Below are 19664 nucleotides of genomic sequence, written 5' to 3'. Positions count from 1 at the left end.
TAGCCTATACTGGCTTCAAAGGCCCACCAAGCCTGACTCCATAAAACTCTCTGCATGCTTCAAGTGCAAGTCTGTTAGAAGTGCCCTCTGGCTCCTTTTGTCTCCTCCACCTGCATCCTGTTTTCTTTAGTTGTTAGGCTAGAGATCGGGAGGAGAGAGGGATCTAGAGGCCATTTTCACCTTTTGTTTCTGCCCTAAGGTCATGAACAGAGAGGACTGGCCAGCCCGAGGTTGCCAGAGGCCAATGAGCAAGTACATTCAGAAAATGGATAGCAATGGATAGGGGAGTGGAGACTCTGGAATACAGAGAGAAGGCTAAAAATAAGACTAAGATGAACTGTGAATGCCACAGGTAACTGTAAGTGTTCATTGGCAATCAGAGTGGGGAGTCTGTTTGTTTTCTCCAGGCACATTTCAGGAGGCCGTCTCAAGCCTTACCTGGACTCTTCTCTAACACTAAAAGCCTGATGCTAACTCTTTCAGCTCTGGGCAGATTCTCTTTATTCTGTAGTGAAACAACTGCAAGTATCCTACCTGCTGTTCAACTACCTGCTAGCAGGAATGGAGTAAACAGTTGCAGTGGACACAGAATGAAAACAGCCTTGTGTGCTTTGTCTCCCTCCCCCCCCCCCTCCGCACAGCTTTCTCTGTCCGTGTCAGGCAGCCTCCCCTGCGAGATGCTCTACCCTCGCCTGATGCCACAAGAGCAAGCAAATTGATTTTAATTAGGACTGCAGTCATCTCAGAGGGGGAGTATCTGAGAGGGAATGCAGATGGGTGGCCAGAGCGGGCATGGATTCTCTGTGTGCTGAGTGAACTCAGAGCCCTCTTTGGCAACAAAACGGGTGTGTGTGTCTCTGCTCCTTGTTTGCCTGGTTTGCAAGCACCTCTATGATGATGTACCAGTAAGTAAGCAGTCACATCAGAAAAGGAGAGGGTAATTGGAAACAGAAAAGCCTAACTCCCTAACTCCCTCCAGGCACTTTTTAAACCTGAGGCCTGACCAGGCTGAGGTCTGTGTACTTTCAGGCACTTCTCCAAGCCATGCCCCAGCAAGGAGCATACCGACCATGAATAACTCTTGCTGAGGGCTCTAAATGGTTCCATGGAGGTGACAAAGAGTAGAAAAGGGAAGAAATGCAGGTCGTGCCAATGGAACCTTCCAACATCACCTATCCCAGAGCTTTGGGCTTCCTACCTCACACTGGCTCCAGGCTAGATCCACTGCTGGCTGCCATTCTAGAAGCCAGCCTTTAGAACCTTGCCCCTACCTCCTGCTCTACTCTCGCCTCCCTGTACCCACACATTTTCTGATGATAATCTGAAAGGAGAGAAAGGTGCAGTGGCTTTGCTTACAATCCAATTAGCATCTGAATAATTTACCAGGAAATACACTGGGGCCATATCCAGCACAGAGGCTGTTCCTTTCAAGAAGCCAGTTTGGTGTCCTCAGAGGGGGACCAGATCTACACCTGTTCTCTATGCTGAGGCAGCTCCCTTGGGACAACACAACCTTTCTTTTGACAGACCCAAGTTCTCTCTGACCAACACGGTGAGGGGTGATCCTGTCAATTAGAGCCACCATGGAAACACAGCCCACCATGTGCCCATGAGGGGATTTCTAGAAAGGGTCTACTGATTAGAAGGACCCATCATGAATGTGGGCAGCAACATCTCATGGCCTGGGGCCCTGAACTAGAAAGAAACTGAGCTGGGCATCAGCATTCATTTCTCTGGGTTTTTTGACAGTAGACACAATGGGACCAGCTGATTCAAGCTTCCAGGCCTTCCCAACTGAAATGGACAGAGCCCTCTGATTCTAAGGGGAGGATAACACTTTGTATAGTTTGTCACATTCTGGGGTGTGAACTCAGGGCTGAGTTTGAACACCCAGTGGGAAGCTACTTGGATTACAAAAGAGCTGAAGTTCTGACAACTGGCTTTTCCTGGCAGATATAAGCCAGCTCTAGCTCATTTCAATGCTGGCTCCTGCTGGCTCCCTAGAATCCTCTCTTAATTCATATAGCGTGTCTTGCATTATGTACTCTGTTGTGTTATATATTATGTTGTTAAAAGTCTACATATATACTTTTAATACATAATACATATTTAATAAATAAGACGTAGTTTAAATAGATAAGACACAATTTTAATAAATAATAGATAGTTTTAATAGCAAACATAATCACTCATGAATGTTTTATTTCTACTAAAGATTATGTAATAAAATACGGAATCATATAAATACTGCATCTTAAAAGGTCATAAAGAAAAGAGCCGAACACCTGAGAAAGTGAGCCCCACTTTTCCTGTCTACAAGAGCATAGCTTTCAGGAATTAGAAGCAGTGGAGAAAACCAGATACGGATCCTGGATGATTCAGTGGTACTGGAACAGAGTCCAGCCAAGCAATGGCTGCAGAGCTGTGGCAACCCAGATCCACTGCTTATCTGATGGGCTGGATCTCTGCTGGGTTCCAGTAGAGACCAGAGCAGCTGTGAATGAAGCTGAGACCTTGTGAGATTCTACCCTCTGGGACTGCAGACCCAGTTGGTAGAAGACTTCCTGACATGCAGGTAGCCCTGGGGTCCATTCCCAGGGTTTCATAAACTGGCCATGATGGGGCATGCCTACAGCCCCAGCATTCAGCGAGTGGAGGTCAGACAATCAGAAATTCAAGGTCATTTATGGCTACATAGGGAGAAAAAGATCAGCTTGAACTACATAAGATTCTTTCTCATAAATAAGTAAATAAATAACATATCATGAAATTATATTTAAAAATGAAGATGACTGCCTGTGTTTGAACAGTATGCTTTTACATCTGAGCCTATCTCAGTCAGGGTCTACTCACACAGGAATACAGAACTCTCAAGGATACATATATAAACTCATGCAAAGTGGTAAACTAACACACCCATGCACACAGGCATACATTCAAGCATACTGTACTATGTGCATATATCCACATGTACACACAAGTCTACACACAGACACACAGATATAGCTTCTCGTAGACTATGGTCATGGATTGAGACTTGATGCTTTACCCAATTCAAGACGAATGCCATATATTTAAGAAAGCAAAAACTCCTACTTCACCATTGCTAGACAAGAGAAAAACACAGGTACTCTTGCTTATTTCGAAGTACCTTCTAGGTGTGCATTGGAGCATGAGTGTCAACCTTCCAACACTGCTGTGCCAGGACTCCTGGGAACTTGGGGTACCAATTACACAAGGTAACTGTGTCTCTCATTTTCTTTTCACTTGTGATTTATTTATTTCTTACACAGAATGGTTATTTTCCAATGCCTTCACTATACTCAGCTGTCACTCACTTCTCTGGTTTTCCCTAGGTGGAATTTACTTCAAAAAAGCTTGCCAGTTATGCAGATATCCCCCATGGGAACCCCATGTGCTCATTTCTCTCTCTACCCATCACATACTGTGTTTGGCTATATATCTCACCATCTACCCAGCCTACCAGAGCCGTTTGTAAACATGGGTGAGATCTTCATTGCATTGTGTCTAGGCCCCCACCACAGCCCACAGGGTTTGCAGCCCTTGATTTGCAGTGGGCTGATCTTCACTTGTAACTCATCTATCTGTTCAGAAATCTCACACTTTGGGCTGTTTGCAGATGCTATTGGAACACACATGGGCCCTCTGGGCTGCAGGAACCTCAGATTCTGTCCTAGCCACCCACACTGCTAAATGAGTTAAGGACAGAGAGTGGGACCCAGCAGATGTGTATGTGTGTTGTAGGCCCAGGTCTGTAGCTCACATACAGTAGCACAGTAAAACTGCCTGCCATTCATTAACTAATTAGTTTCCCTTCTGTGAGATGGGGATGACAGAGAGCTCAAGGGCTGGCCCAGGCTCAGCTCAACCACCATGCTTCCTTCTCCCTCATGCTGGAACTTGTGACCTGGCAGGAGGAAGAGAACATTCATGGAGATATCTAGTGATGGGCACCCTAAACCACTTTCACCTGGAGGGGCTCCGGCACAGGTACAAGTGTGCCCGCCCCCGCCCCTAAGGGCTACTAGCCTGGGCTCTCTGAAAACCCACGATAGAGTCTGATCCTGGGTAAAGAAACCATGTAAATGCTCACCACTGGAATGAGACTGGAATGTTGCAGCTTGGAGACCTAGGCTCCTTAGAGACACCAGATTTGCACAGGCTTTAGAAACAGCAGAGGCCCCATGGCCTCAGTGTGACATGAGGCTAGGAGCCGCCAAGGCAGGGGCTTCCCACTGCCAAAGCTCCAAAGCCCTTTGTGTGGTGGTGGTGGGGGTGAGGGGGGGCTTTCCACGGGCAGGCCTCCTTAATTGTTGGAGTTATTTCTGTCCTGTAGTTACAGTGGTTCTTGCATTTGGTGCAAGGGATGAATCCAGTCATTACTAACTCAGCAAGTGTCAGCCCTGGACGGTTGGGAAGCAGAGCAGTTAATACACAGGCAGATTAGGTGACTCTCAGGCTTTGCCACAATTAGAAACCCAGGATGTTTGAAATATTAAATGGGATATGTGGGGAAGAGGCAGTGCCTGGCTTCCCTGCCAACGAAATAGCTCAGAGGAGGCTGAGAATTATGTAAGGGACCAGGAAGCAGCGGGAAATGGCCTTCTGTGAGTATCCGTTATGCATCAGTTGCTCCTGTAGACATCTCTCCATTGATCTTCCCCAGTGCCTAGCAGACAGGATCATCTCTCCCGATGAGCTTCCTCTGTAAGGAGGCAGTTAGCCCCCGAATGTGCACTGGGAGGAAGCACAGGCTGCCCTCTGAGCACTGTTCTTTCTGAGCTCAGTTATTACCTGCCTGCCTCCAGGAGGCACTGGAATGCCAGGCCAAACTCACCTGGGCTTGAGAAGAAATAACACTAGTAAATATCACCAGAACAGTTGATCTTTATTGGGAGCACACAGCATGTTTTATGCAGTATGTACTGTTTGACATGTTTGGAACCATCTAAAGGGACAAGAACTTCTGGCACTGCCATTGTACGAAGGGAGAAACTGAGGCAGCTCAGAAACAGCTCAGAAGGGCCAGAAGTGAGTTTGACTTTAGACTTGTCTTTCTACAGAAATACCACCCCTGAGTGTCCTGAATCTGAGCAGCATGGGTAGGGTTTGACCCTGGACTTTGAATGCTCTTATCAAAGGCTCTTTGCTTTCAATCATTGTCAGTTTGTTTGTTACAAATGCTTTTGTTAAAGCCTTAATGCCTGGGCAGTGTACAAGGAGCAAGGAGCAAGTGCACTTAGCTCCCCAGACACGGGTACAAAACAAATCCACCTGGCTCAGCACCCATGTGGTGATGGGGCTCAGTATCTGCTTGGATTTGTCTTCCTGCTCTGGAGAGCAGGACCAAATTTCAAGGCTTAAGTATTGTTTTTGCTGAAAAACAAACTAGCTTGTTCTGCTCCAATGGGCTCAAAGATGAGAAACCATAGCCAGAGACTGTTCCATGTCCTATAGACCAAGAAGAAGGAGAGAACAGAAGATGACAAAGCAACCAGAGAAGGATCCAGGAAGCCAATTAGGAGAGATACCTAGCAGTCATGGGATAGCAATGACAGCAATACCGGCACATCAGCCCCTGCCCTGAAGTACTGACAGCATGCAATTCTTTTGAGTCACCCTGTTCCATCTCTCTCATGTAGTTCATGTGCTGCCCTTTGTTTGACTTCTAGGGGAGGCTTTGACAAGCACATCTACAGAAGGCCCTGTTTACAGCCCCTGGAGCCGACAGGGACAGCCAGAACCAGCTCTTTGGCTCTGTTCTAGTTTCCACTTCCCTAATTACAGAATGCCTTTCCTCTGGGGCCCGCTCAAGTTCTTCTTTCCCTTGGGTTGTGTTGCTACCACCTGGATGAAGGAAGGAAGCAATAACACAGCGTGTTTCTAAGAATGGTAGAAGGAGAAGCCAGAGAAGGGGCCTCTGGCCCTCATCTGTAGCCCCTGTGACCCCCTTCATACAGAGCAACCTCAGCTCAGGAGCTGAACAAATGACCTTTGGGCTGGGCGCCCAGCACATAGGAGGTGCACAGGAAGCCATGAACAGTGCAATGGGATCTTAACTGATTACAATTAAATTACAGAAGCTGGGGCTGAGGGATGGCTCGGTTGTTTGAGGGTTGGATGCATGAGTGTGAAGATTTCAGTTTGATCCCCTACACCCATGTGAAAAAGGCTAATGTCATGGTACATACCCACAACTCCAGCCTTGGGGAGGTGGAAACTCAGGGGCTCAGGGGCTTGCTCGATAGTCAGTTAACTTAGCTGAATGTGCATACTTCAAGTTCACTGAGAGATCCTGCCTCAAAAAATAAGATGGAGAGGAGATAAGCAATATGGCTAAGTGGTTAAAGGTGCTTGTAGCCAAGCCCAGTGACCCGAGTTCCATCTAGGGAACTCACAGGGTGGAAGGAGGCAACTAATTCCTGAAAGTTGTCCTCTATCTCAACATACATGCCATAACATCTGTGTTTGCACACACACACACACACACACTGTAGCATGGGCTACTGTAGATGTTTAACATGCAAATGAAGGCAGATGTGATCCTCATTTCCCATGATGCCAGCACTTTTATTTACCTAACATTTGACTTGCCCAGTGCAGACATCTATGCACCTCCCAGTCCAGATCTGTGTTCCTCAGCCCTGCTCCTGCCACTACCAATCTGTGCTGTGCTTGCATTTTGTGATCAGACCATGGGTCTACGCACAGATGGTGTCACCCACTGCGGTCTCCCTCCCAGTCCTCAGCCATAAGCAGACAACGCCACTTTCTTTTATTAGTTCAGAAAGGAAGATGAGCTACTGCCTATCTACTGCATACACCACTTTGCACTTGATTCTGTGCACGTCATACTTTTGAGTCTGATATCTGATCCCTAAACATTATGGGATATCTTCTCTATGTCTGAAGGTGCAAAATGTCAGTCATCCTTTCCTACCCTCATCTTTCCTTCCCTTTCTCTCACTTCCTCTCTTTCCTTTCTTCCTCTACATATTTTTTTTTTTTTTTTTTTGCCCATTTCTGTTTCCTTTCCTCCTCTTTCTCCTCTGTTTTTTAAACTTTTTGGTCTGGCCCTAAACTCACTATGATCTGACAATAACCTTGAATTCCCAATCTTCCTGCTTCCACCTCTAACATATTGAGTTCACAGGCATACACCACCAAGCCTAATTACATTTTCTTCTTTTGCCCAACCTACATTCTTTGCTACATAAATAGAGGGCAGGGGATAAGGACTAAAGCAGCGGCGATAACATTTTTCTGTAAAGGCCAACAGAGAAAATGGTTTTGTCTTTGAGGCAAGTTTCTTCTCAAGGCAATCCATACCATAGCCAGAAGTATGAAAGTTGGTAGAGATGTCAGGGGCAGGAAGGGGAAGGCTGCCCCAATGCAGCTTTACTTATGAATGCCGTGACCTGAATTTCATAATATAGTCACAGGGCATGAAACATTATTATCTATTCTTTTCAACCATTTAATAATGTAGAAAATTATAATCTTCACTTGCAGCCATTAAAAAACACAGAGGGTTTAAGCTGACCCAAAAGCTACTATTTGCTGATCTGTAAGTTTTAAGGAAATTGGCTCTGCCACTAACTATGAGTCTCTGTGGATAGACTCAATGACTCGTGTGGGCTTCAAGTTATCTGTATAAATAGACAGTTGTAGACACATAGCAGGGTAGTCAACGACACTCATATGGCTAATTGTATGTTCCTGCAAATGGTTAAAATGAACAGTTGAGATGCTTAGCAACATTCTAAGTGCTAAGTAGTCATGTGCCTTGTGGCTTCCATATTGAACAACACAAGAACCGAGGAGCATGCCGCTACAGAAAGGGTCTGGTGGAAGGAAGTCTGAGACCCCTCCTGATCTTAGGGCAGGCATTGTTTCCCCAGGAAAGCATGGCTCAGACAAAAAGAGAGAAGACAAAGATTTGTGCCTTCTTTTACTTCCCTGGAGCAAGCAGAAGTGGTGGGTGGCAGGTGTGTGGTGGGTGGCGGTCCCCTCTGGGAATGTCCCCTGTAGGAACTTCAGAGCATGAGTATACCTGGAAATTTGGGCTTTGGTTAATTAGTAAAGGAGCCTGAATTGAAATTGTCCTAAACCCAATGAGCTGGTATCTCAATAAGCGAAAGATGAGAAAGAGAGAGAGGGGGAGATTTGGATGTGCAGAAAAGATGGCCACATTCAGACAGAGGCTGTGATTGGAGGACAGCCTCAAGGTCAGACCCTTCGCTTCCAGTGGGACTCAGGCATGAAGTGGGTTCTTCTCCTGCATCTTCAGGGGGAATGCATCTCTACCCATACCCACATTTCACACCTTCAGTCCTCAAATTATCAGAGAGTAAACTTGTGTTGCTTTTAGCCAGCAGATTGGTGGGAATGCGTTCTGGAAGGCCTAGGAAAGTGATATGAGACAGGGGACTTGGGGGCACTCTGCAGAGAAGTTCAAGGGCCAAGTCTTTACCAGTTACATAATGCTTAGAGTCACTTGAGACATAGCCAAAAGAGAAAAGCAAAATAAAGCAACTGTAACAAACAGACAAGCAGGGATTTCCAAAGAGCTCTGTGAAGAACTAGGCCCAGACAATACTATTTTATACAAAAAACGTTAACTCCTGGCAGCCACTGTGGACAAAAGCAGGCTTTGGATGTGTGCAGCAGAGCAAACCAGAGAAGAAGCCTCAGCTTGCTTCCCAAAGACTGAGCCCTGCCTGCCAGGTCTGGGGGATTCTATCCTGGCCACGTGGGGAATCTGACAGAGAAGGAGGGATAGGCTTAATCCTCACCAATTTGCAGGAAGCCTCTCGCACCAGCCAACAGGCCTCACGTGCAGGGAAGGCTGAGTGTCATAAAAGCCCTTGTCTTTGAAGTAATGCAGTTCAGGGATTAAGGGCCATGTCTAATGAGAGACAGGTTAGAGGTCAGAAGTGAGGCAGGTGACAAGTATGGGATCATTTCGCTGGGCACATTCTCTGAGTAAAAATGACTCTAAAGTGAGGGAGGCAGTCAGGGCACAGAAATGCCTCCAAAGGCTGCTCCTCTGCCTCACCATCCAGTACTCCCAGAAGAGGTCTCTCCCCTCCTGCTGGGGACAGCAGTAAACAGAGACAAGGCACTGACTTCAGAGACAGCAACTCCTAACAAGAGACATAACAAGCTGAGAGACAGCTGGGAGCTGGGGTGGAGGACACAGCGACATCTGGAAACCTCATGTTTGACTTTTCCTCTGCTTTGTGCTATCTGTTTTGAAGATGAATGTCACCTCCCTAAGCCTCAGCGTTTCCATTACAGAAATGGCAATACATATCGACTCAGGAGTCAATTAAACAATTCAGACAAGGTGCAATCGCATGCAGGATACATAGCAAAGTAGAGAGGCACTTTCTATGGCTGTCTCTCTCTCTCTCTCTTTTTAAATTAAACAAAGATTTTCTTGACTGATAAGAATTGTAAATAACCACCTCTAAAGGGAAAGGGGGTTATTATGTAACATTATATAAGAGTGCTCACTGCTGTTCCCTTCCCATTGCTGGGACACAATACCTGACAAAAGTACTTTAAGGAAGGGAGGGATTGTTTGGGCTCCCTATCTCCATCATGCCAGGGAAGGCATGGTGGCCGGAGCTGGAGGCAGCTAGAGCTATTAAAATTGCAGTCAAGAAGCAGAGGAAAATGGATGCTGGGCCTGGGGGCCACTGCCCCCTCTCTCTCTTTATTCAACCTAGGATCCCAGCCCAAGGTACTGTCTGCCCTCAGGGTGATGGAGTGGGTTTCCACTCTAGAAATTCTAAGAGATTTGATTTCTATGTGACTCTAGATCTTATTAAGTTGAAATAATATTAACCATGGCAGTATGTATCTATAATATCATATGTGGACACAGATAAATATATGAAGACATATTATATGGGTTATAAGCCATCATTTATGAAATAGTTATTAGGCAAATTATATGCAAAAAATCATGATGGAATATGAAATAATCCAGGCAAAAAAAATCATAGCATAAACAATTTTTGTTATTTAAATACACATACACATACATGTGTACACATATACACACAAGCACATGTATCATACACAAACACACATACCCTTACACACAAAAGCATATATATGCATATGCATCTACACATGCACTCATACACATTCTCTCTCTCTCACACACACATACACACACACACACACACACACACACACGCACACGCATGCACACAACTGCAGTAATGAAATGTTTGCTTTCTCTTTCACAGTTTTACTTACAAACTTCTTTCCACACTCATAGGTTGCTAAGTTGATGCAAATTTTTAAAAAAAAAAATTAAGGAAAAACAGCTTGAGTTTTGCAAGCAGACACACAGACAACATTTTAAAAGCCTGGCTCTGTTTATGAATAACCTAGTGTAAATTCTTTAACGGAGCCTCTGTTTCTGTGTTTGTGGATTTATGGGCATTTAGGTGTGTGCAGGTGCATGCCACACGTGTGCCTGCACATGTGGAAGTCAGAGAACAATCTCATGGTACCCTTCAAGTGCTAGCCATCTTTTGGTTTTTAATGTATTGAGTTGGTGTCTCTCTCTGGCCTGTATCTCATTAAGCAGGTTAGTCTGGCTGGCCAGTGAGCTACTGTGATCTGCCTCTCTTGGCCTCCTCAGTGCTTCAATCACAAGTGCCTCTCTGGCCAGCTGGGGAATCAGTATCTTTAAATCTACAAAAGGGCCAGGAGAAGGGCATATTACCAACAGTTCAAAGGACCGGGCTGAAAAGTCAGTGGATAGGTTAGGGAAAGGTGCCTGTCATGGAGTCCATGCAGATGTGTTTGGTCTGGGCCAATGTGGAAAAGGTCACTGGAAACACACAGGCAGAGATGTCATTTCTTGGCCCCAAGGCTAGGTGGCAGTCAGTGTGTTGGAGGCAGAGATCCATAGAAAAACCACTGAATGTTGTTCAGAAGTGCTCTGGCCCTTTCCTGTAATCTCTTATTATGCCACCCTCATTCCAGAGTCCACCGGAGATTCCAGATAGACTCCTTCCATGAGTCACCCTGGCTAATAGCCCTGTAGGAGCCAAGATAACCAGCAATCAGGGAATTCTTCAAAGCAACGCCCTCCAATAAGGACACGAGCCCCTCTAGGGGGAAGGGAGTGTAGTTCAGCTCCTGGTAAAAATTAATGTCTACTAAAACTTGAGTCTAAAACAGGCACAGATCTCTTAGATGTATCAGTTCCTGCTAGGCACACAGATTAGCTTTTCAATCCATCCCAGCAGCTAGTTTAACAGATGAGGAGACCAGAGCTTGTCAGTGACACAGACTCAGCGGGCAAAAAAGTTGGGTCTCATGCTCAGAAAACAAAGTCCAGCCTCGAGTGGTGACCTATGATACTCACGTGTCCCCTCACCCCCACTCTTCCTCCTGCACGCTACTGTGACAGGCCGTCCACAGATCCTAGCTGATTTCAATGTTGAATCCCTTTGGACAGAGTATGGAGAAAGGGAAAGAAACGGTCTTTGTGAACCTAGCTGCAGCCAAGGACCAGTTTCCTGCAAGCCTCTCTAGCTCTGGTGGACCCCAGAGTTGATTTTGAAACAGCTCCAGCCCCTCAGGCCCCTTCATTACACTTTCTCCTAGAAGTTTTGATTGTGGTATATTATGATGCTATTTCAAATCAGCTTTTAGCCTTATAAGACACTAATGTGAGCATGTAAGACTGTTCTCTTGAGTAGGCCATCCTTAATAAAAACAATATATCAGATACCAGCTCCTGTGAAAGGAGTATTTAGTCCCCAGAGCCTTTCCTTAGACAAAGCAAAAATGTCAGTAACCTGGCTGGGGGGGGGGCAGGGAATGGAGAGGGAGAAGGAGGAGGGAGAGGAAAGAAGATAAGTGTTTTTATCTCTCTGTGATAAATGCATACTATCTCTTTGTGTTTCTTAGCAAATATCTTTATAGGATATTTACAGAGCTATGCAGATCACCCCAGAAAAGTCCTGAGTATCACTAAAACACACACACACACACACACACACACACCAGCAAAACAAGACAATATGAGACTAGACACCCAAAATCTTGAGATCTGAGATCAGCACCACCTGCTGCGAGTGTGTACCATTGCCTTCTGTTGCTTCATTGGTAACCTGAGATGGCTTGTCTTGCTTAGCTGGGGTGTACCATGTCTCTGTTTGCCCAGGACAGCCCTACATTGCACCTGTTGTCCTGGCGTGATTATTAATAGCACCCTTTCACCTCTACAAGTGACCCCGCTTGAGTGATAAATCACACATTCTCCCCACGTCTAATTCAGAGTGTCACGACAGTGAAACGGGACAAGGACTGGAAATGTTTTGTAAAAGTTGAAGCCTTGTTACAGCTTAAAGGGATTTGAAAGCAATTGTCAGTTGCTCTGAGCACTACATTTAGGAAAGAGGTCGGCTGAGCAGGAGTTTCGAGGACAGCAGAGCAGGGTTCTCCATTACAAACTGCAGGTTTTCAAAATAAAGGGTACAGCACTGTCACTGTATGCACACTCAAAAGGGAGACACAGAGTGACAGTAATGGTCATCTTTGTAAGACTGTAAGATTATGTTGGGCTTAGTTGAGTTATCTCTGTTTGTATGCCTCTCCCTGCTCTTGTGTGTGTGTGTGTGTGTAGGGGGTGACCATGTGTGGAGAAGATACTCAAGCATGCATGGAAGCCAGAAGAGGACACTGGTGTCCCGTTTTATCACTCTCCACCTTATTTCCCTGAAATAAGGTCCCTCGGTGAACCAGGAGCTAGGCTGGCAGCCAGCAAACCCCAGAGGTCCTCCTGTTTCTGCCCCCCCAAATAGAGTTACAGACCATGTCTGATTCTTTTATGCAGGTGCTGGTTATTTAAAAACCAGGCCCTCATGCACGTGCATCGAATGCTCTCATCAAGTGTACCACCTGCTCAGACCATGTTAGACGTTGTAAACTAGGAGCTTCCTGGGTACATTCTGAGATGGCCCGGAGGAAGGTTTTACACTGGCTCGCAGATGAGGGGACTGTGGAAGAACAGGCATACTGCTGATGTGGGCCAGTCGGTGGTGGTAGGAGTTTGTGATGGGCTCTAGTCACAACTTAGTGGCTCAGGAATCAGAGAGCTCAGGCTGAAGCTGAACCAGCAGCAGGAATAAACTTCCTGATACTGTGCAGACTGGGCAGCACTAGATGCCACACCTTCCTCTCTATGCCAGATGACATCCTCTAACCTGTGAGTGGAAATGAGCCCTCCCTCCTTTAACCTGACCTGGGAGAAGTCTTGGTCACATCGGTGGGTAAAGAAAATTGGTTAGTCTAGACTTTGAGAATACAAAAGAGGAAATAAATCCCGGTGGTTGAGTTTCGACATGGTGAGAGGCAGAGCCAAGAGCTATCTGTCTATCTATCTACATAGTGAGATGCAGTCATAAATGGCCACCAGAGAGAAGACACTGCCACATCAAGGATTTCTCACTCGCCAAGTGGCATTCCTCTGGCTGGTACTGCCCTAATGTTAGAGGTACATTGAGTCATCTTGGGCCTGGCTCTTCAAAGAGAAAAAAAACACACACAAAAACAAAAACAACCATATGGGTATCTAGAAACTTCCATGATCTAAGTGATTCTGTTTCTCAGCTCAAGTACATCTTCATGTAAGTTGTTCTGAACACTTTTCTGTCCATTACAAAACTCAAACACAAACTGGACTGGGAAAGTTAATTCAGGATGCCACAAGGATTTTACATTGGTCAAGAAAACAAAATGTCTCCCCCATTCTGAATTTACTAGCGTGCACCCCCATTAGCCCCTTCCATTGTCATGTAATCTCATCACTTGAAGGGTTGTGTGGTTTTCTGCACACTTGAGGCTAATGGATAGTATGACTTTGGGAGGTTAAATGACTTGTTAAGTCACTGGGAAAGCAGAGAACAGGGATTCACACTGATGATAATGGGGTGGGTTATTGAACCATTTATGTCCATCTCTAAAACCTCCCATCACTGTAGCCTTGAATGAATGGGTACCACAATAGTTGTATCCCTGCCACATGGAGTGGATTACTGGCACATTACTGAAAGCCTGGCCAAACACCCAACTTCCCAAAGCTATCAAAGCCCAGCTACCATCTCTCCTTATTGTCTTAGTCAAAACATAATCTTGCAGAAATATCATCAGCTTTAAAAGTGATTTTTTTAAAAAAGCTGGGCATTGGTGGCACATGCCTTTAGTCCCAGCACTCAGGAGGCAGAGACAGGCGGATCTCTGTGAGTTCAAGGCTAGCCTGGTATACAGAGCTATTTCCAGGACAGGCTCCAAAGCTACAGAGAAACCTTATCTTGACCTCCCCCCACCAAATGATTTTGTTTTCTTCACTTGATTCTGATTTATACTTATCCTGGAAAGGTGAAAGAGTCCCCTCTTCATGTGTGCACACAGCAATGTTTATTAAGCAAATACTATGTATGAAGCAGAACACCACAATGTAGCCTCAACATAGATCAGAACGGGGCAGATCTAGCTCTAGGAGAGAATAACCCTGTGAGGAGAGCAGATTGGTGGTAGCTCAGTGGTAGAGTACTTCTCTATGTGTCAATTGCCGTGACAAATGCCCAACAGAAACAATTTCAGAGAGCAAAGGCTTATCTCCAAGTTTCAGAGGGTATCATCGACCATGGCAAGAAGAAATGACACCAGCTAGGAACTGAGTGTTCAACATAGGTGTCTATGAGGAACAATTCATACTCCATGCCTGAAGCCTGGGTCTCCACCCCCCACCATCACATACAAAAAGAAGCCCCCTCCAAACCACTGAGTGACTTCCAAGAAGTTACCTTCTTTCACTGGAATTTATTGCTGTGTTGAACAGAGGTGTTCGGATCAGAAGCATGCTAACCTTCCCTCTAGCAGTAAAAAGCCACTATCTCCCAGCACTGACTCAGGCTGCCCAGGGAGCTCTTCACAAGTCCCAGAGTGGTTCTCAGCCATTGCTGCTCCAGGGAGGTTAGGGGCAAGAGTCACAACAGACTATGAGATTTCACCTTTTCAAGTGACCGGCCCACACTCTCGTTCAAGTGCAGAGCATTCTCTTTGTAGAATAAGTGGGGACTCCTGGCAGTATCTTCAGTGACTGCTCTTGCTTAAGTGATAATGAAAACACTACTGGAAACATATGTTCCTTTTTACAGCATACCCCCTTATCATTGAGCAACTGATGCTGTTCTCTTTGGCATCAGCTCTCCACTAACATGAACATGCCATCTCATCACATTAAATCCAAGCCAACCGGTGAAACATGGTTTAAAAACAAATATGCCCACTCCCAGCCTCCTGGACTCGATTTTAACATAATACATAAAATCGTATTTGGAGGTTATTTGTAGTGTTCCCTTATTAAATGAAAATTGCCTTTTATTGGCTTCACTTATTTTTTAACAGATGTTAACTTGTGTTGAACAAGCTACTATGGAGTACACCTACATAGCAGAAATGTCCATCTATCAGTGTAGAATCTTGTAAAGAGTTGGAAGTGTTAGATAAATTGTTTCCATTAAGCTGAAAATACTCCTTCGGGTGTGAGCTTCTAATTCATGAGGTGCTGGAAACTGATTCAAATAATAAAGAGGTTGTTTTTCCCCTGGCCTGATAGCAATCTAAGGAAGAACATGCCAAATCCCTAAAGAAGATAATATCTAACGATTCCTGCAATTGTCCTGAAATCCAAACAATGTTATTGCCCAGACTGTGGTTTTCATTTTATCTAGCTGTTTTATTTCCCCACCCCAGTGTGTGTCTGTGTGTGTGTCTGTGTGTGTGTCTGTGTGTGTGTCTGTGTGTGTCTGTGTACATGTGTGTGTGCATGCTCACACTCATGTAGAGGTATACTCATCAACATACAGTGTGTGTGTGTGTGTGTGTGTGTGTGTGTGTGTGTGTGTAAAGGCCAGAGGTCAACTTTAGGCGATTTCTACTTCCCTCCAAACTCTCTCCCTTACTCTTATAGTCTTGGTTGTGAGCTTTTAATGGCTGAGCCATCCCTCCAGGCCTCCTCCTTACTTTTTAAGATGAAATTCCTCACTGAATCTGCAGCCTGTAGATTCAGCTAGACCAGTTAGCCAGCAAACACTCAGGACTTTCCATCTGCCTTAGCACTGGGGATGTAGACATAAGCCCCCTTACCAGCTTTTGTGCTGGTTCTTGGGATTCGAACACAGGACTTCATGTTTGCACAGCTAACACTTTATCTACTGAACGGTCTATCACCTTAGTCCCCTTTTGATATCTATTTTACAAAGACAGCTCCTTATTTGAGTAGAGTCTGGGTAGGGATCAGAACTGCTATTGATTCAGAAATTAAGAGACACCGATAAAAACCAAAATCAGGAAAGTTTTTAAAATGAGGTCACACTGGAACTTTGAAACTTCTACTTTTATTTTATTTATTTATTTTTGTCACAACACCAACAAACAGATGGTGTGAATTGTAGTTGTTGGGAAAGCTTTGTCTTCTGGTCAGGATGCCCAGTTCCATTCCAGTTTCTGAGCACATGGCTTTCCTTACCCAAATGACAATAAAGAGACACATTTCAGGGGTCTCTAAAAGTGCTGCTGTACATGGGAAATCACCTTGACTTGGTGACAAGATTAACCTAAATTACCACAAGGTGATTTCCCATTTAGAGACAAAGCTCTCCCACCAACTACGATTCACACTATCTGTTTGCTTAATTCAAGCAAGTATCTGCATAGATGCCAGACACTGAGTGAGCTAGGCACTGTGGGGAAAGAGCAGGCCATGTAAGTGGCCCTTTAATAAGCACTCATGAGCACCTTCTGTATACCAGCACAGGTACTTCCTGCACACAAGAGGCCGGGCAGAGAATCTTGCAATGTGACAAGAAAGGAAAGAGGGTTTATAGAGGGACCCAAGGCTGTTCTTCCCAAACCACTCCTCTTCCCTTTACCAGAGTCCCTGTCAGCTAAATCTTCAAAAGAGGAAGTCATGACCTTGCCTTCCTAGAAGCATCTCGGGCCGTGCCTAAACTCTTTCAATGTTATTTTGTGGTTTAAGCTTTAATTCTGAATCATAACTGCAGCTAGTTATTGAAAAATGCAAATATCTTCCATGTTCGGGATTAAAATGAAACCTTCTCTTCTGAGTCAGCAAAAAGCTGGAAGTGTGCACACGTGAAAACATCTTTATTGCAACAGTAAAATATGCTCATTGAGGAAAGGACATCTGACAGCACAGGAGGAAAGCAAGCAAGGGTCAAAGGAGACCCTTTTACAGAGACTTCAGAACTCCTTTCAGAGTTAGATACTTGCTGTACTTACTTACAAACACACACTGAAGCTCAAATGCCTCGAAGTCCTATGGCTATGTTCATCTCAAGCCAAGAAGAGTACACTAATATTTACAAAGTGCTACCTGGGTGCCCTATAGTATAGCCTTGGTGGACTCCAGGGAAAAAGCCAAACCCCATTCTCTGCCCATTTGTATTAGTCAAGTTTCACTAGAACAGGGTGACCCCATTTGATCAAGTACAGCCTATGACTACTTTTGTGCCCCATGACAGAATACTCTCATCTTTTGGATCCCCATGCTTAGAGTTCATCAGCTATAGAACAATAATACTGGAAAACGTTTGCATCTTCACTAAATGTATACACTTTTTTTTCCTCTTATCACAATTGCCTAAATAATATCATGCAATGGTAATTTTTTTTTCAGAGATTTATCTGAGAGGGGTGGTTAACTCCTGGAATCATAGTACTCAACCAGTTGAGGCAGAAGAATCAGAAGGTCATGATCATTTTCAATTTTAGGCCAGTTTGGGCTATACCAGTTTTCTTAAAACAGTCAAAACAAATAAAAAAAAAATACATTTTGTTGAGCATTATAGATAACGTAGAGGTGATTAAAATATTGAATGGAATCTATGTTGTTTATCTGTAAATACTACCTTGTTTTACATAAGGGACTTGAGAAACTGCGGACTTGGTTATCTGGATGGAGTATTGAGGTCAAATCTTTTAGAGCGACCCTCATCCTAATAGAGAGTACATGGTCACAAAGTCTTAGGATATGTACTGCCTGGTGATAACAGGAAAGTCAGATGAATGCTCTCACGCCACCAGCACAGGTTCAAGCATCAGCTGCTCTGAATCTTCTCGCACACCTTGCTTTGCCATCTAAATCTTCAATGTGGATTCCCACACGACATTGGAGTTTAAATTCTACATGGGAAGCACCTGGTTCTCATAGCACCCCTTTTTGTTGGCTGACCTGCACATAAGGTCCTAGGAACACTGAGGACCCCCAGAATGGGCACAGCAGAGCCACAAGATCAAAGAACTTCTACCCCAATCCACACATAGAGAATAAATGTGTAGGGGAGCTGTCTGCTACTGAGCATGAAATAAATGTTACAGTAAATCTGTGGGAGCAGGAAGCTTGTCCCTTCTATTTCCTTGTGTATCACTGTGTTCTTAGAGCTGGCTGTTGACAGATGGCTTTGAGGTGAAGAAAAAGCATACAAGTTCATTTTTTTTTTTTTTTCATTTGGTAGCCTCTCCTAGAAGGTCCTACTGTTCTCAACCACAGAACTGTGTGATAAGACCAGTCTAGCCCAGCCCAGCTGTTAGCAGCCTCTCTGTTTAGTTCTCCATTCCAGCAGTTTCTGAGCCCATCCAACTCTCCCTCCTGCCAGCATCATATTCTCCATCCTTCTTTGTTTCAATCTTTTCTCTCTGCAACATAGTGTTGGGTTCCATGTAACCTAATATGGTATCCGCTAACATTTTTTTAATTTATCAACTAAGCTACTCTCTCACCTATTACTCCTATATGTCTGGATAGAAGATAAAGGACCATCATGCCATCTGCAAGGAAACCATGGAGATAAATTCATGCCATTTATAATTCATTCCACTTCCATTAAGTATTCATACACTACTTATTGGCATATCACCTAAGCATTCTGTGTAATAAAAAAAAAATCTAGAAAGGAACTGGGAGAAGATGGTTTGGTTAGGAGACTAAGGCAGAGGGGATTGTTTTGGGCTATGTCTTTTACACTCAACTTCCTACTAGAGTGATCTCCAGGCAGGCCACCCACTAGCAAATTTGGAAGCTGTCTTAAGAGTAATTAGCAATAATAGTAAAGTCACTGCAATCCTCATTCATTCATTCATTCATTCATTTGTCCACTATTCATTGAACAATAAGAATGAAACACATTTTCCATCTTTTTGTGTTTGTGTGTGCATACACATATGTGGTGTGTGTGTGTGTGCGTGTGTGTGTGTGTGCGTGTGTGCGTGCGTGCGTGTGTGCGTGCGTGTTTGGAGGCCAGGGAACAACTTCAGCAGTAGTGTAGTATTTAGGTGCTTTCTACCTTTTGTTTTTGAGATGGAGTCTTACTGACCTGGAGCTTGTCAGGGTAGACTTATTGACCAGTGGATTCCTAGGATTCACCTGTCTCCACCCTCCCCAGCACTGGAATTAGAAGACCGTGCCACCACCTATGGTTCTTTTCCCATGAGTTCTGGGGATCAAATTCAGGTCCTTATACTATAAAGGCAAACACTGTTTTGACTTGGCCATTTCCGAAGCTCTGTGTCCTTCTTTTAAA

This window comes from Phodopus roborovskii, unplaced genomic scaffold (assembly GCF_943737965.1).
Source record: "Phodopus roborovskii unplaced genomic scaffold, PHOROB, whole genome shotgun sequence".
Lineage (NCBI taxonomy): Eukaryota > Metazoa > Chordata > Mammalia > Rodentia > Cricetidae > Phodopus > Phodopus roborovskii.
This window is presented reverse-complemented; position numbering follows the sequence as displayed.